General features: G+C 48.4%; 1 protein-coding gene across 1 annotated transcript in view; it reads right to left on the bottom strand.

The window, feature by feature from the left end:
* The window catches only part of Cmklr1 (chemerin chemokine-like receptor 1), a 97242-nt gene extending 82797 nt beyond the window's left edge, over positions 1-14445 (bottom strand). The window contains exon 1 of the mRNA XM_063225807.1: positions 14345-14445. The gene's annotated coding sequence lies outside the window, so the exon portion shown is untranslated. The remainder of the gene's footprint in view (positions 1-14344) is intronic.
* Positions 14446-17850: the final 3405 nt, after the last annotated feature.

Here is a 17850-nt window from a genome sequence, read left to right as displayed (position 1 = left end):
TTGAGGAATAGAGGGAGGTCAGTGTGGCCCCCAGCAGACTGAGGGGTGGAGATGTTCAGAAAGGGATGAGGACTGAAGAGGGCTGGGGTCTGGTCCTCTGGGGTCTCGGCAAACAGGTTGTGCCTTCAGCTGAATCCTTGGAGGAGACTCGAGGTGCAAGTGGAAGGCCCACTTCGTGCTATGTAACATGTGTCCCCAAAACTCATAGCAGAGCTTGAGACCAACCCCACAACTACAGCCCAAGGTGAGGCCAGTCCCAGCCAAGCTTCTCAGAAAATTAACTAGAGTTGTGCATCTTAGGAACAGTTTTCATATTTATAGCTCAAGGTCAAGACCAAGGACAAGCAGCATATTTGTAGCATACCTTTAGACCTGTATGTTTAGACCTCCCTTAAGCACATGTGACACTCCAGATATGATGGTGCTATTAAGCTTTGAGAGCATCTTGTGGCTTAGTAAAAGGCAGGAAGCAGAGGGTGGCTATTTTCTGAGGGTTTATGGCCACATAATTTAGTTTTCTTGCTTAGAATGTCTCTTCTCTCTTCCCCTTAAGTGTCCCTCAGTGGTCAATGACTTCAACACTTGAAGATTGGTCCTGGTCCTTACCTTCCCAAGGGCACCTTCTTCACCCCTGTTTAGTGAGTGGAGCGCTGGACAGCAGTGAGGACTTCTGATGAGTTCTCAAATCTCCCATAGTAAAAAGGGACCTGGCCACCAGGTTGCTCCTAAAGCCATATCTTTACTCACCTCTGTCTGGGGAAATAAATGATATCTTTAGGGGAAATCCAACAGCTTGATTACTAGTAAATTTCAAGGGAGACATGAATATAGCTTCAAATCTTGATAAGGGTAATAGGAATTAAATTCCAGGAAAGGAAATTAAAATAGTAGCTAGAAAGCTCTGAAATCAAATAGAGCTGAGTTCAAGTCCCAGATTTAAGTGAGTCCCTAGATAATTAATTGCACCTTTCTAAGTTTGAATTTCATGGTTTATAAGATACAAAATAATAATAGCAACAATGCGAACTCCAGATGGCCCTAGAGGAAGACTAAATAAGATTCATAGACCATTAGCATGATCAGAGCCAGTCCTGAATTGTTTTATCACTGTGATCCTATCTTTCTTATGCAGGTGGTTAATAATGTTAGGACTGTGAGTGCATGAATGAGAGATAAGCTAAAGGAAAGGGGATGCTTGTTATGTAGTAACACACAGTTTGGCAACACCGTCACAACTGATAACATGGAAGCTGGATCCTGTATCTGTCCACTCACCCGTCTGGATAAGGAGATTTCCAGGGGGGATTTTACAAATGACTCCTACTTGTTTGGCTGCTAGTAGTAATATGAAAAAATACAAGAGATAAGCTAAAAGAATAACTTTTAGAAAAAAAGAAGCCAAGATTTACCAGCTTTGACAATTGTTTGTGTCTTCAGATGACAAATAATGCCACAAGTAAGGAATACTCTATACAAATATCAATCCGGGTCTTGTCAGGAAATAGAAGATATGGACAAAGTTGAAGAGATGCCTGTAAAATCCTTTATCAGTGCCCCACAGGGACCCAAGACAACCAATCAACCAAAACATACATCTCTCAATAACCTGAAGGGTAATACGTTTCAGAGCTTTGGAATTTTCACAGAAGCCCAAGACAGAGAAGTGCTTAAACCCGTAAGATTCATGCGTGTGGCTTTCTATAGAATGAATTCCCAATAATATTCACAAAAGGCCCACACCATTTTTAAAAGAAACATATTGGCAGAAACACAACCATCCTAGATTGAAAGAGACAGAAATTACCCAAATGGAAAAGGACTTTAGATGCGCACAGATCTATAGAAAAACATTGGCTAAGAAAGCATCTCAAATATAGGCTCCACTTTTCATGGAGAAAGATAGTTGTTTCCATGAAACCAAGGGTTCAGAGACAGATGCTAAGGACCCTCGGGAGTTATTCTCAGCCCTTTAGTAGTATAGGGCTTTTTTTTTCAGTATACCTCCTTATGCCATGATGTACTTCAGTGTTGCTCTGTTCCTCTATCCACCATCCATGAGCAGGGGCATCTCTACCACTTATCACATGCCTGTGTCTCTGTCATAAATCAGGTACAATCTAAATCTAACCTTCTTAGATTATGACATGTTTACTTTGGGCTAATGCTGCAGCAGGATGCAACTTTGGGGGTCTTTGCAGAGGAGAAGTGTACTTTGTATGTGAGAGGGATGCTTGGGAACCAGAGGGCGAACTGTGCTACACACCCTCCAAGATGGTCCTGTGTAATCATCTCACGCTGAATAGTGCTGATCTGTGTAAACACAGGGATACTGCAGGAGTAACAGCTCATGACCCCTTGGGGTTTTTTGAAAATTTCAGTTTCTTCCTTGTTCTTGCTTGAATCATCCTTGGAGGAATTCTGGATATTGTGAGATGTCTCCAAAGGGTGTGGACAAAAATCATATTGAGAAACACAACCTAAACAAACAACTTTTTTTGCATGGCAAGGACCTGAATCTTCTGCCAGTAGCCAGCTGGGACTGCCAACCATGTGAAGGAGCTTTGTTGGAAACCGATTCTCCAGACTCAGTGAAATCTCTGGATTCAATCCCCAGTACCACTAAGTAAATAAATTTAACAGATTAAAACATGAGGGACTGAAATGTATGGGCCTCCAGAATTCCAGGAGTGTGGAATTAAGAAGGGACTTATCTTAGTGTAGATTTCCATTTAGACACCAAGGAATTCTCCCGTCACTCTTCAGCCTGAGAACTGTGGACCAGAGCCTGAGAGACACACATCGGGATCCCTGGGGGAATCTTGTCAACATGCAGCTGTGTGAGTTCCATGCCATGGAGATTCTCATCGCTGTAGCTTCCGGACACTCAACTCGTATAAGTTAAGCAATAAATATTTAGTGAGATTATCTGCATGGGAATGGACAAAATTTGCCTGGATACAAATATTTAACCCCAAAACTTTAAATGAAGAATATTCATCTTTTAAGCTTCGTTTCTTAAATCAGGAAAAAGCACATTGGAACAGTGGGGAGCTGACCCTCCTGACTTCCCTTCCACCACTAATCTGGGAGGGGCTGATACTGGGGGTAGCTTTAGGGTCCCAGTGATCAAACCCACACTGCATACTTCTGAGACTTGTATTAGTTACAGATGGCAACATGTGACTCTGTCACAGACAGTCAGGTGTCAGGAGGTTTTGCAAAGGCTCTGGGACAATACCAAGCTCTCCTCCTCACTGGCTTTGGGTCTGAGAGGACATGGGTGGGAGAGGTTGTGAAGATGTCTGGGTGTCGGAGAAAAATGGGAGGAAAGGAGGGCTGCCCAGTGGAGGTGGGCTAAGCTGGATCGTGACCACAGATGTGGTGGTCAAACAAGGTCAGCAGAGAGCACTCCGGGGTGGGGGGTCAGTGCAGAGAGTGGAGGATGTCGTGGGGAGCGGACAGGGAAGACCGGAAATGAAGAGAGCACTGGCGGTGTGATGGGAGAGGAGACCGGAGCATCAGAGGCCTGAAGACAGAGGGCCTCCTTCCTAAGCCATGCAGGTGAGTCTTCACTTTATTCTTAAGGGCAACATGGTCAGATTTGCTCGGGACAAAGACAACTCTGGTCACTTCCTGCAGAACAACTGGAGGAGTCTTAAATGTTTAGTTTCATTTTAAAGGATCTTTAAGACCTCAGATAATGAAAGTTAGAACTTTGCCAGTGAGGCCACAAGTTGAGGATACAACTTACTTGGACTGAGGTCTTTAGCGACCCCATCATGAACAACCCTGTTGGGATCTGCCTTGGTCTGGGTTCTCCCAGAAGCAAATCCCAAGAGAAAGACTTAGGTGTAATAATTTATGTGGGAGGTGAACTTAATAAATACTTGTAGGAAGTCTGGAAAGGAAGGAAGGACGTTATAGGAACTAGTAGATAGGGTAGAGTGGTGAGGAGGTGTGATCTGGGCAGCTGAGGCTCAGTCCCACCAGAGGTTTCTGGAACACGGTGTGGAACATGCTCAGAGCTGTCTTCCCAGGCAGGTGAGGGAGCTGGTGTTCACTTGCCAACCACGATACTTTGTTGGCTGTAGGGCTGTTCCTCACCCTCCAGTATCTCTGACAGGTTCCACTGCAGGGGACACTCCTGTGGCTGAAGAAGCGTTCCTGACATTCTTGTGAAATGAAGGAGAAGAGAGGGAAGGAAAAAAGGAGGGAGAGAGAGAGAGAAAAGGACAAGAGGAGAAGGGAGCAGGGATAGCAAGGGAATGGGACTATTTGCTGAGCACCTGTTATTTACCAGATACTCCAACAAGAATCTTCATGTCTTTTGCTTAAACTTCACTCTCATGCTTGAGGAAGAACTGATGGTCCCATTCTCCAGATAAGAAGCAGAAGCATGAGTGCCTGAGCTGAAACTCAGGATTCATAATGCAAGTTCCACAGAATTTGCTCCTTGGGTTTAACAGGATAGGCAGGCCCCAGGCTGCAGTCCCCTGATCCTGTGTCACCCAGCCGGCAGAACCAGGTGGGTTCTGTCATACCTGCTGGCTTTGTAAGGATCATTCAGGCTGGAGATTTATGCTTATGTGGAAATAACCTGTGTTGCTCAAGCAAAGCATCTGTAGAAGCGAACCTCTCAGAAGCAGCCACGTTATTCAGGTTCAGTGAAGCTCACAGGGGCCAGACCCACAGCCTCACACCTCATCACAGCCCCATTGGAGAGTGGAGAGATGGATGAAGGACCAGACAGGAGAGAGGAATACACCAAAGTCAGAACAAGGGAGGAGTACCTGAAGTGGGTCCAAACTAAGTCCAGCTGATGGCAACATCTGTGCCCTTCCAATGACCCCCTGCATACGTGCATTTGTTTTTAAAAAATCAATCTGCTGAGCACCTCCTATGTGCTGGTCACCTTGTTATATCATTTAAAGTCTCCTGTAGAGCTCTGAAAAGCCATGCAAGAGACCAAGACTCAGAGCAGAGAATCACGCACACAGCTAGTGCATGTCACAAATTCAAACCCAGATCTGCTAGCTTTGAAGCCTGAGGTTTTTTCAGCCACAATCTATAAGGAATAATCTAAATTTTTGAAAAACATTTTACAGTAAAAGACACCTTGCCGAGAATGATGGAATAAGTGTGATTGAATCAACTAGGAGGGGTTCGTTATTTTGAGGGGAATTAATGTCAATGTGTGCTTTATTGTAATACATGTTTAATTTAACCATTCATCATATTTTGATCATGCCTTATTGGTCAAACATTTATACCAATTTCTGCCAAATAAAAATACTATGGTGTGTCCTCACCCATCTTATTCACCAGTTTGGCATCATACAATTTCTGGATCTTCCCCAAGTCAAAATAATCATGAAAGTTACGCATTTGAGTCAGTTGAAGACATTGAGGCAGCCAGGACACGGTGCACCAGTAAAGACACCCATGAAAGAGAACCTCCGGAACTGCTTCGGAAAGTGGCCAGAAGGAATCAATGCTGGAGATTGATTCCAGGGAATCAAGCCAAGGGAAGGGGAAGTATTTGAGGGATTAATAGCTATGTGTCTTTTACTACAGTGATGTATTAAAATTTAAACATTAATCGTATGTTCTGACCATACCTCCTGTGGTCTTCCATTCCTTCAGCTATTCTGAATTAATAAATTAAGTGAATCTCTATTTCTCCAACGCCCACTTCCTGCCAGCCTCCTGCACATACCTTAAGGGGGCTTCCTGTGTGGTAGGGGAGGGACGGCAAAAGCACACAAAGCTCACACAGAACCTTGGGAGACGTAATCTGGAAGAGATCAAAAAAGTTCTAAGGGCTGGGGATTTAGCTCAGCGGTGTAAGCGCCTGCCTGGCAAGCGTGACGTCATGAGTTTGATCCCCGGTACCAAAAAAGATAATAAAATAAATTTTTAAAAAATGTATGTTGAAAGATCACTTCCAGCTGAAAAAACTGGGGCAGGCTTCCAGGAAGGGTACCTGGGCTGGGCCCTGAAGAGTGAATAAGAGCTTGCCACCGTGACATGAGAGAGAAAAGTGTTCCAGACCAAAGGACCAGCCCAAGAACAAATATGAGGGCCAGCATTTGGTGGGGGCAGTGCAAGCAAGGAGTGACCAAGCTAGACTGGAAGGAAAAGAGAGGGAAAGGGAAGGAGGGTGGGTTGGGGGCTGAGGACAGAGCACGTGGGGCCTTGGGTGCCAGCCTCCACCTCATGTCATTGGCAGTCTGCAGTCAACGGGGCTGCATCAGGAGAAGGCAGAATAGTGTTCCCTCACAGGGAATGCAAGACAGACTCCAGCAGGGTATCTACCCTGGCAATCTTCCTGTGAGGCTGCTGTCATGGTCCACACACAGGACCTGACCAGCACTGTGAGGTGGGAAAGGTAGGCTTCCCCCCTGTGGATGCTGCTAGGCTGCAGGGTGCTGGCACCAAGTGGGTGCTAGTTACCCCCTCCCCGTGCTGCCTGGCCTCCCAGCTCAATATGCACAGAACACGCAGGGCTACCTTGGGAAGCTCCCACCTTCCCCTAGCCTGGGAAGCCCCAGCTCCAGGGGACCTCACTTTCCTGAGCCTCCATTCCCTCAGCTGTAAAACAGGATGATAACACCCACCTTAGCCTCCCACATTCACTATCGCTGTTCTAATCCTTATCAGGATTGCAGGGAAGTTTTGATATCATACCTTTTACAACACTCACTTTTCAGTACTTTGCAAAAGTTTGTTGAGCACCTACTGTGTGCCAGGAACTAGGACACATAGGGTCTAAATAAGACCGTAAGTCTCAGATCTTGTGGAGTTAAAAGCCTGGAGGCAGGAGAGGATTGGACAGATGGGAGTCCAGAATGTACGTGGTGATGAGGGAGCCCAAGACGCCAGGAAAGACTTCCTCAAGGACGAATCAACCTCAGCCAGGCCAAAAGGGGACAGCATTCCCGGCAAGAGGATAGCCCAGCACATGCAAAAGCCTGGAGGTGACAGTGGACAAAGCTGTCAGACAAAGCGAAAGACGCTCTGTTTGCCTGAACTGGGGCTGGGACAGAGGTGCAGAGGAGGCAAGAGCCGAGCATGAGGGCTCAGGAGAGGCCAGATCACAGAGAGCCTTGGAGAACTTTAGCAGAAGTTTGGGGGGCTGGGGGTTTAGCTCAGCAGCATAAGCACCTGCCTTGCAAGCAGGCGGTCGTGAGTTCGATCCCCGGTACCGATAAAAATGAAAAAGACAAAAAAAAAAAAAAAGAAGTTTGGGGGTTACACAGGGCCACAGAAGGCAAGAGACAACAGAAAGACAGATTTGCGTTCTAGGAAGAGCAGCCTGGCTGCAGGTTGAACGTGGACTGCAGGGACAAGAACAGAACCAGGGGGACAAGTCAAATGTGGTAAGTGAAAAGTAGGTCAGGAAGGCAGAGTTTGATCCGTCCTCTGGCGGATCAGTTGGGGACAATCTAGTTCATCTTATGATGGTTTTCATAAACTCAAGCACACATTATGAGAAGCAGCATTTGGGGCTTTGGTCTTATGTCCGTTCTCTTGTAAACTGCCCCCCACCAGGACTCTCCAAGGCTGGAGAGTAAACCAAAGGGACAGGCTGGCCCAGGTCACCCACTGCCAGCTGTGGTTAAAAGATAATTACCTTTTTCATCTGTCCCCTGAGACAAGGGGACCCCAGGGCATTTGCAGCTGGAGGTGCCCCTGCACTAATTGGAACGTGTGTGAAGAGCTGTGTTCTTTTCATCCTGATGGACCTAATTAGAGTAGCAGTGATTGCACTAATGGACTGGCCCAGGCAGGACAAGGTCACAGCCAGACGCTCAGGGCCCGACACATAGCAGAGCAGTCTAATTGTCTTGGTTGAAAGACCCAGGGAGAAGCGCAGTGGGGTCCTGTTGGACACTGTAACCTGGATGGGTCAGATTCCCAGGGACATCAGGATTCCCCAGGACTCACTGAGCATTTCTAGAGCTCCTGTTTACTATGTATCAGGCACAGTGCTGGGTGCTGTGACTCAGCTGTGAAGGAGATAGGTTTTTCCCTGCCCTCTGCAGACTATTATCTGGTGAAGGGAACCAATTCTAGCCAAATGGTCAGACATGAGAGGAAATCATCATGGCTGGGCAAAAGGAAGGAAGTCCAGGGCTATGAAAGTGGTAACAACTGACACTGACTGAGCCTTTATCCTACCCATGTATTAATTCATTTCAGAATTACAGCAACCCCATGAAACAAGTTTGCTTATTGTCTGTCCCATTTTGCAGGTGAGAAAACTGAGACCCACAAAGGGGAAGAAGTGGCTTTCCCAAAGCCACCCAGCTGGGAAGAGGCAGAGCTGGAATTTGAAGCAATCGGTCCAGGTCCAACATCCAGGTGCCAAACTGCCAGGCAGAGGACTGTGCAAAGGCCATGTGGAGGGAAGGGGCATCAGTGGCAGTGGAGCTGCCAGCTGTCAGGGAAGCTGGAGGGCAAACACGTACAGAAAGTACGTGTGCCAACCAATGGCCCCGTTAAGGACATGTGTCTTTATTTGGAGAGCAACAGAGAGCCATGAAAGGGGTTTCAAGCGGGGGAAGGAAGTGATCAACTTTGACTTTTATTCTCCTCTCGGAACATGCATTTGATTGATGAGAATTCCACGGCCAGCCAAGGACATGGGATGACTGCAGTGACAAACAGGTGATCCCAAGACAGAATGGGGACATGATGGCAGCCACCATAGCACACTCCTGCCCCAGAAATCAGCAGAGGGCTTAGAATCAACCAAGGGCCCCTCAACTGGGGGCTGTCTTACTTTTTACTTGTCGCCGAGACAAAATACCTGATGCACCAAGTTGGGAAAGGAAAGGTTTATTTCTTACAGTTTTTGGAGGCTTCAGTCCATACTCAGTTGGCTCCAAGGCAGGGTGGCATGGCGGGGCCACAGTTCATGGCAGCTGCAAACAGCAAGCGGGAACCAGCAAAGAGCAAGACACACCTTCTTCCTGCCATTACATCACATCTTGGCTCCACCCCTAGGTGGGTGGAGCACTGACACCATCAATCCAAGCACTAGACAATGAACCAATCACAGATGCATAATGTAAATGCATGAGACCTGGGGGCCACCCACACAAACCATGACAAGGACTTTGGCCCCTCTGGAATTCCACTCCCTTTCTGTAAAACAGAGACTTGGGATGATGGTCGAAAACTATCCTAGCTCTGAAACATTTCCTTTCTCTTTCCTTCTATCTCGTCATGTACCGAGGTCCTCCAAGTGTAGGCATGGTGCTTGTCAGTTCCCAGGTTGGGTCCCCCACCCAAACAGAACAGAAAAACCTCTCCATGCTTCACACATTGCCCGCAGGAAACCCCCTGCACCCCGGATTGCTGGTAGAAGGAGCCCACAGAAGACATCCTGTACCACTTGCTTGGTGTCCAAAACCACCAAAGACATCCTGTACCCACCCCGACACCCATCTCTCCTAGCAAGCCCTCAAATTTTTACCCCTCTCAGCAAGATCTCCCTCTCAAAAAACCTCCCCCACTCCTATCTAGACTCCCCTGTAAAATACACCCTCTCCCTTTGCTGGTGGCCAGTGGTCTTTTTGCCCTTGGCCTAACCACACCCAGTCTGCAATAAAGTTATTGTTGTTTGCTTCAACCTCGCCTGCCTCAGTGGTCTCATGTGTGCACCAGTTTTAACCTAACATCTGGTGCCTCATGTGAGGAAGGTATCACGGTCCCCTACCCTAAGAGTCTGAGCTCCCCTCCTCGAGCCCCACCTGGGCACACTGAAACTGCTCTTAACATTGAACCTCTGGCCATCCCCTTCCTTGAGCCTGCTGCTGGTTTTGGTCCTCCCTTCAGAGTAGGTGACATTTTATCTCCTATGTTGCTTCTCACCTCCCTTCTCCACCCTTGCTGATCCTCAAGACCAAGTCAAAGTTGTAGGACAGGAAAACCCCATCATGGTCACACTCACCCATGCCCGGAGCTGGGCTCCTTGATGGCTGTCCAATCTCAGAGATGTCTGGTTTGGTTTCCCGGTCTACTCTACAGTTCTCAGCCTCAAGAAACTGACGGGAGACATCTTCTCTTTTTCTTGAGTCACCCTCACTGGACTGTTGTCTTGAGTCATCATGGGTGACCTGCCTCCTTCCACTCCAGCCACCTCATTCTAAAAGCCCTCAAGGCTCTCTCCCTCCCTCCTGACCTGAAGCCAGAATGCCTCATTGTCTTCTGTAATACGGCCTGGCCAGCCTGTGCGCTGAACAATCAGTCCCAATGGCCGATTGATGGCACATTTGACTTTTTAATCCTCCAAGATCTGGACCATTATTGTTGCAGGCTGGGTAAGTGGTCTGAGGTCCCCTATGTCCATGCATTTTTTGCTGTCTGTCACTGTTTGCCTCCTGTGACCCCACTGAGCTTCAACCCCTCCCCACACCTCCTCCTGCCCCCGCTTTGGCTCCCGCAGGCCATGTATGACTCAGCCTTCACTACTGATCCCCGTCTCCACCTTGCCCATCTGCAGACTTGGCAGCCCCTCCAGCCGCGACAGCGCCCCCTGTAAATGCCCACCTTCTCTCTAACTACCCCTTAGCCTTCCTACTTCCATCAGCAACGATCTCTGAGTCCCAATGGCTCTACTCCCCTCACACATGATCAGGACTCCCCTTCGGCCTCCTCACACCCCCATTTCCCCATCACGAAGTTGCCAGAGCCGAAGGCATCATCCGGGTCCCTGTTCCTTTCTGTCTCATGAATCTCTCTCAAATCAATCGCCGCCTTGGCTCTTTCCTTTCAGATTCTTACATCTACGTTCAAGAGTTCCAGTGCCTAGCCCGGACCTATGGCCTCTCTTGGGATGATATTACCGTCATCCTCCCCTCCACTCTCCCACCCGAGGAATGAAAATGAGTCTATCCACGGCTCAGGCTCATGCTGAGGCCCACTGCCACACCGAGCCATCTTTCAGACGGTGCCATGGCTGGCCCCTGAGCCAGACCCCAATGGGACTTCTCAGTGTCAGAGAAGAACACAGCCTCTGTCCATCTAAAGGGGGCGCAGGATTACATGATTACTTGCCTTGAGGAACTGAAAGATGCAGCTCACAAATCAGTCAATTACAATAAACTCAAAAAAACTACTCAGACTAAAGATAAAAATGGGGCTTGGTTTATGTCCTGGGTGACAAGCACCCTGACGAACCCTCAACCCACCCCTACTACCCTCAATCCAGAAGGCCCAGAGGGAAAATTGAGTCTCAAAATCAGCCCCTGACATTGGGAAAAAAGTTCCCCAAAATTGAGACAACAGCAATTAATCTCCCAGGCCTTTAAGGTCTATAATAACAGAGACAAGGCTGCCCATCTTAATTACTTGCCTCTACCATACGAAACCCAAAACCTAAACCCAGGACCGATGATAAGTCCAAAGGAGCAAAAAGGAAAACTGTCTCCCCTCCACCCAAGACTCATGCCATGGGCCAGTGAGTGGCCTAACCCCAGATCCTTCTCCAATCCATGTCCCATGTGTGGAGGCCTCATGGGAATTTGGACTGTCCCTTGGCAGCCAGGTTTGCATGGGACTCCTTTCCCAGGATGCCCCACTGGACATTCCTGTCCTCTCCAATTTTACTGGGTGGGCCTCAGACCACTGATATGCCCTGAAGGTCTCAGAAGCTCCCTGGACCATCACAACCACTGAACCCCAGGTAACTCTTACAGGGGAAGGTAAGACTGTTTCATTCTTAACCGATCCGTGGGCAGCCCATTCCAACTTGCCCTCTTTCTCAGGACGACTGCTTTTAGCTGGCATTTCTGTCGTGGGAAACTGACAGCACCATATCCACACCGCCAAAGACACCCCATGCATGCGTCTGCCAAAACCACGTATTTTCTCATGCTCTCCTAGCCGTCTCACCCTGCCCTGTTCCACTCCTCAGAAGAGACTTTCTAGTAAAACTAACTGCTACTCTCCCCCGGCACCTCCCCATGCCTCGTGGCTCTCTGCTCCCCCTCTCTCATCCTGGTCCTGACCCCCCTCTCCCAACTTATACTGTCCTTAAACCAAAGTGTCTGGGGCATCTCTAGCCCTTCTATAGCCACACATCAACCTTCCCCCTTATTCCCCTAAAAGAAAATCATCCGTACCTCACTCAGCATCAATACCCCCTACCCAACCCAGCCCTCTGAGGATTTACGCCTATCATCATGAGCTGCCTCCACAGCCACAACCTTCTCACACCCACCAATTTCCCTTCCAACATCTCCATCCTTGCTGTCAAAAAGCAGACTAATCATACTGTTTGTTTGATCAAAGACCTTCAAGTATCAACCAAGCGGTACTCATGATCCACTCCATAGTCCCCAGTTCCCACACCCTCCTGTTCTCCATCCTCCTCGACCACCCACTAAATGTCAAAGATGCTTCCTTCACCATTCCTTTATGCCCAAAATCACAACCATGCTTTGCCTTCACATGGACTGACCCAGACTCCCACCAATCCCAGCAACTCATGTGGACAGCTCTATACCCAGGCTTCCAAGACAGCCCTCACCCCTTCAGCCTGGACCTCACTGGTGACCTCCCCTCTTTCTACCCCACAACCCCCCACCTCCTCCAATACGTCAATGACCAAGTGTCTCCCTCCAAAGCCCAAAGATGCCTTTACCTAGGCATCTTTCTAAAAACAAAACAAAACACCTCGCAAAGCTCCTACCTCCCAAATACATGTGTTGTATTGCCTAAATCCAGATGCCCACTATAGTCCAATAGTTTCTTTCCTTCTTGGAAATTATAGGCTACTTCTGCCCCTGGATGCCAGGCTTCTCTACACTTGCCAAACTCTTCTATGAACTCACCCGTGACAGCCCCTCAGACCACCTAGATCAGAAGGCTGTCCCCTTTCCCTCGCCCCCTGATAGACACTCCTGAATTAGTGCTCCCTGGATCGAAAATCTCATCCCCCGAGAACCCTCTCTATCTCTATCCTTAAACGAAGTCACCATCCACTAGGCCCTCTGACTAGCTGAAGACCTCCAGCCCTTCAGGTACCCTCAAGCCCTTGGTCTTCTAGCCACCATGGGACTCAATAGGATCCACATTTCTCCACGACAACACGAGCCCAACTCCCATCTCACACAAAGGTTCACTCTTTTCTTACAAGAAATCTGTAGTGACCTGTCGTGGGGTCATCCCCAGCCCAGCTCCTTGGAATCTCTCCTCCTCTAGATCAAGGATCTAGCCTTTCAGGAAACTCTCTGTGATTTCTCCCCAGGAGAAGGCTACCTTTTACCTTCTTACTTATCCTCTGCCTGGATCATAAAACCCTAAAACAACCTTGTGTGTGGCCACCTTCCTTCCTTCTTGCAAACAAACCATTAGCTCTTCTGTTTACAGCATACTGGGGCATCACAAAAAAGTATGCACCGTCCACCATCTTCCTTGTCTTTCTGGTTTCAATATTCATTCCTCTGTGTGCCCACGGACATTTCCCAGACTGGTCCTAGGACACCCATGGCTTCTTACTATATCTTGCTTGTCTCCACCGTCATCTTAACTGGTCTCCCTTCCCTGAGAGATCCCTCAGAGACACCTTCCTCACTCAACCCAAATGTTCCAGTCCCCTGAAAAAACCTGGGTTCTGAACTACCTCAGTCCCCTGAAAAAACTTGGGTTCTCACTAACCTCACATATCACCCACAGTACAAACACAAGGGCCCACGCCAGCTCTGAACAAAAGAATCATAATAACTTTCCAAGCCGCAGACATGGCTAGAAGAACCCAACAGGATGGGCAGCCCGACTCCTCCAATCCTATATGACCAATAGCGTTCCATACACAAATTTAAAAACCCTTAGATGGCCCCTTAACCACTGATGCTCTGGCCTGCCAAGCATCTCTCTGTGTTCAACAGAACCTTTCCCTGGCACTGTTAGGACACTTAGCACCTTACCTGTGCAACCATAAGCTAAAACTACAAGCTCCACTTAACTATGCCAATTATCATATCCCTCAGGATGCTCCCTTTTCCCAAACCGTCCACTTTGTTGGTCCCCCACAAATTGTAACAGCAGGACTATTAAACAGTCAGGATTCTATGATGGCCGCCACACCCCATGCACAACCATATACCCGTGGACCCCCTGCAATCAACCCCCCCTTCAGAATGTCTTCTACCCAATTCCAGCCATTTCTTAGAAACGCTTCTAATGGACACCAAGAGATTTTTTTCTACAATGGAAAAACAAGGCACAAAACACCAGACAGATCTCCTAAAAAGGGACCTTCCAACCTCTAATGGGTGCTGTCTTGGCTAATACATTGGGTGTCTGGAAAAATGAAAATCAAAAACTCACCCACCTCTTTGATATTCATAATCCTTTTTGTCTACACAACCAGGGTATCTTCTTCTGCTGTGGAACCTCCACATATCTCTGTCTCCCCGCCACCTGGACTAGAACCTTCACACTCATATTCTTAACCCCCAAAATAGATGCAGTCGACGGGACAAAACTCCCAGCCCCACCCACACCAGGTGACACCCTCGAGCTGCAACACTTGCACCCTTGTTAATGGGTTTAGGGGTGGCAGGAGTAGCCCTGTATGCCACAGCCCATCAACAGCTCTCAGAAGAAATGTCAGAGGGGCTCAGCAAAATCTCCGACTCTGTCATGGACTTAGAAAAAGAAGTAGCCCTCCAGCAGCGTCATAGCTTGGACCTGCTCACCACAGCACACGGAGGAACCTGCACCTTTCTAGGAGAGGATGCTGCTTCTATGTCAGCAGATCGGGCTTCATCCACCAGACAGTCCAGGGTCTCCAAGACCAGGCAGCCAGGCTCAAAAATCATGCAAAGGGTGACTTCCCTTCAGGGTGGGGAAGCAGCTTCTTCCAGACCGAATGGTTGTCATGGCTTCTCCCCATCCTCGGGCCCCTAATTCCAATCTTTCTGCTACTAGTCGGACCCTGCCTGATAAGACGCCTAACAGATCTCATCCAAGGAAGGTCCCCTCTGTGACAGCCAGACTGCTCCTCCTGATGGCCCGCTACAGCTCTGTCCCACAAGAACCCCGTGCCAGGGCCCTGCTCACCACAGCCATTAGCATCGCTGCCAGCACACACACACACACACACACACACACACACACACTCACACACACACACACACACACACACACACACACACACACACACATACACACAGAGTTCCATTTTTTTCCTTTTCTTACTTTAGGTTACCCGCACAGCCCCTCAGTCAGACCTGAAAAATGACAACCCTTTTCCCCTCTCCTATAACACAACAGACAGAAATATTAGGTCCCGGCTGGGTCCCCCACCCGAACAGAACAGCTTCACACTTGGCCTGCAGGAAACCCCCTGCACCCCGGGTTGCTAGAAGGAACCCACAGAAGACATCCTGTAACCCTTGCTCGGTGTCCAAAACCACTGATGACATCCTGTACCACCCCGACACCCCTCTCTCCTGGAACACCCCCAAATTTTTACCTATCTCATCAAGATCTCCCGCTTGACAAACCCTCCCCCACTCCTCTCTAGACTCCCCTGTAAAGTACACCCTCTCCCTTTGCTCAGGGACAATGGTCTTTTCTCCCTTGCCTGACCACACCTGGTCTGCAATAAAGTTTTCACTGTTTGTTTCATCCTTGCCTGCCTCAGTGGTCTCACTGTGCACTGGTTTTAACCTAACAGTTCCGGGGCTGATCATGCCACGAGAAGACTATGAAACACCATTGTGAAGATAGTAGACACGGCGGGTACCCAGCACCTGCCACACTTCCTCGGGACACCCGCCTCATGCCCCCACCCCATGCCATCAGCTCCATCCGCTGTGGTCCCAGCTGCCTTCCCTCTCTGCATGAGCATTTTCCCAGCTCATGGAAACAGATGGGGCCACTTGGAAGGAAGCAGAGCCAAGGCCCTGCCCCGGAGCTCACAGCTCCAAGGTGGGAAGAGAGCCAGAGCTAATTCCAACACCAGCTGCCTCCCCAGGGCTCCAGCCTCTGAGGCCAGCTGCCCGGAGGCTTTCTCTTCCTCTCCACAGGTCATGGGGAGCTCAGATTTAATTTCCCTCAGCTCCAATCATTTCAAGCTGACTCCTCCTTCTGCTTCATAGACCTGTCTCCTCAGCAGGCTCATGGAGCAGCCACAGCCAGCTCTCCCTCCTCGGACCTCAGGGGATGAGTGGACAAGGCCCCTTGTACCCCAGGCCACAGGAACCCATGGGCTTCATCTTCCACAGCCATCCCAGCCTAGAACAAGCACTGATCAGAGCACGGTTTGGGATGGGAGTTGACGAACAATTATATTACAAAACACCGTAAAATGAGCAGAATCCTCATCATGGTCACATTGTTTCTAGATGTTCACCTCACAAAAACATTTTCCCAAGAACATAGTCAGGCATACATCTCTAACTTAAAAATCCAGAAGCCTCTGGGAACTGAATGTGTTTCCATCATTTATGGAAGCCAGTGCTAGCTTGAGAACAACCCATCCTGTTCCAACATGGGATTCTTCATGGCGTGCACCCTCTTGGCAAGAGTGCAGAGGTCTCCCCAGACCATCAGTGCATCTGACAGCAGGATGCTGCCCCAGGTCCCCACCCAGAATGTGGTGCAGGTTCCCTCTCACCTGTCTAAAAGTCAAAACTGGGTTTGAATAAGGGATGGTAGACCATACTAGCACAAAGTGGAGACAACCTAGAAATCCACCCAAGAGGCCCAGTTAACCAATAAGGATGCAGCATTCAGTGTCACAGCAACCAAGGTGGTTTCACCATCATCCCAATGTACAGATGAAGACACTGAGGTTGGGGCATCAGGAGTTACTTTCCCAAGGCAAATCACACTAACGTAAAAAAAATAAAGTAGTGCTGAGGTGAAAATAATTCGGAGAAACAGCCAAAATGAACTGCTGATTTTTTAGAAAGGAAATAGGCAAATACAAATTCATATATTAGATAGATAGATAGATAGATAGATAGATAGATAGATATTCCATGTAGATATCACATGTATATTAACTACAGTAACTTACTCCTGATTCACCATGAGGAACAAAGGACTGAGCCCAACCATTCCTGAGACCAAGGAGAGGTGAGGTACACCGGGACACAGGGCCCTGGAGTATCGGGTTCTGTCCTAGATCCCTGATCTCCCAAACGAGTGTACGGCAGAGGTTAAATAAAAAGAGACAAATTGTATGATTTTTAGGGCTCCAGGAAGGTCAAAACTCTTTAATTAAGATCAAAACTTCTAAGATAAAGACAAAGGATTCTCTGGATCAGTTCGCTTATATTAGGACAAAGGACAATGAGCAGGACCTTGGGAGTCACTTCAAGGATGTCTCCAAGTCATGAATCAAGTCAATTCAGTAGCACTGTCTTATCATGAAGACATGGTAGAAGTGAGACTGTAGGAGTGATCTTTGCAGCTGCAGTCTCTACCTTGTTAATTGGGGTTGGAGCCAGAGTGTCCACAGTTATGGCCTTATCTCGCCCTTTGAGGTATCTCTGGCCTCACAGGCCACTACAGGCCTCCCTCAGCCAGGACCAGTGATTCATTGAGGTTCACTTACTATGAATCAACTCCCCTCGCCAGGCAAAGGGCCTAGGCCTAGGACAGACTCACAGATAAACATAGAAAGCCAATTAGTAAAATTTAAATCCTGCTCAGAGCCACTTATAGTGGTCTCCAACACTGAAGGGAAGGAAAAGAGTGAAGAAAGAAAACAAAACACAGGACACTTCTTGTCTGATCTATCAGATCATTTCCTTTGACAATCAGCTGCATGGCTGGGGTGTGGCTCAGTGGTAAAGCCACTGACCTGTCCAAGGCCCTGGATCC

This window comes from Cavia porcellus, unplaced genomic scaffold (genome assembly GCF_034190915.1).
Source record: "Cavia porcellus strain 051 isolate PalLab524CR breed Dunkin Hartley unplaced genomic scaffold, mCavPor4.1 scaffold_16, whole genome shotgun sequence".
In the NCBI taxonomy this organism is placed as follows: Eukaryota; Metazoa; Chordata; class Mammalia; order Rodentia; family Caviidae; genus Cavia; species Cavia porcellus.
This window is presented reverse-complemented; position numbering and strand designations above follow the sequence as displayed.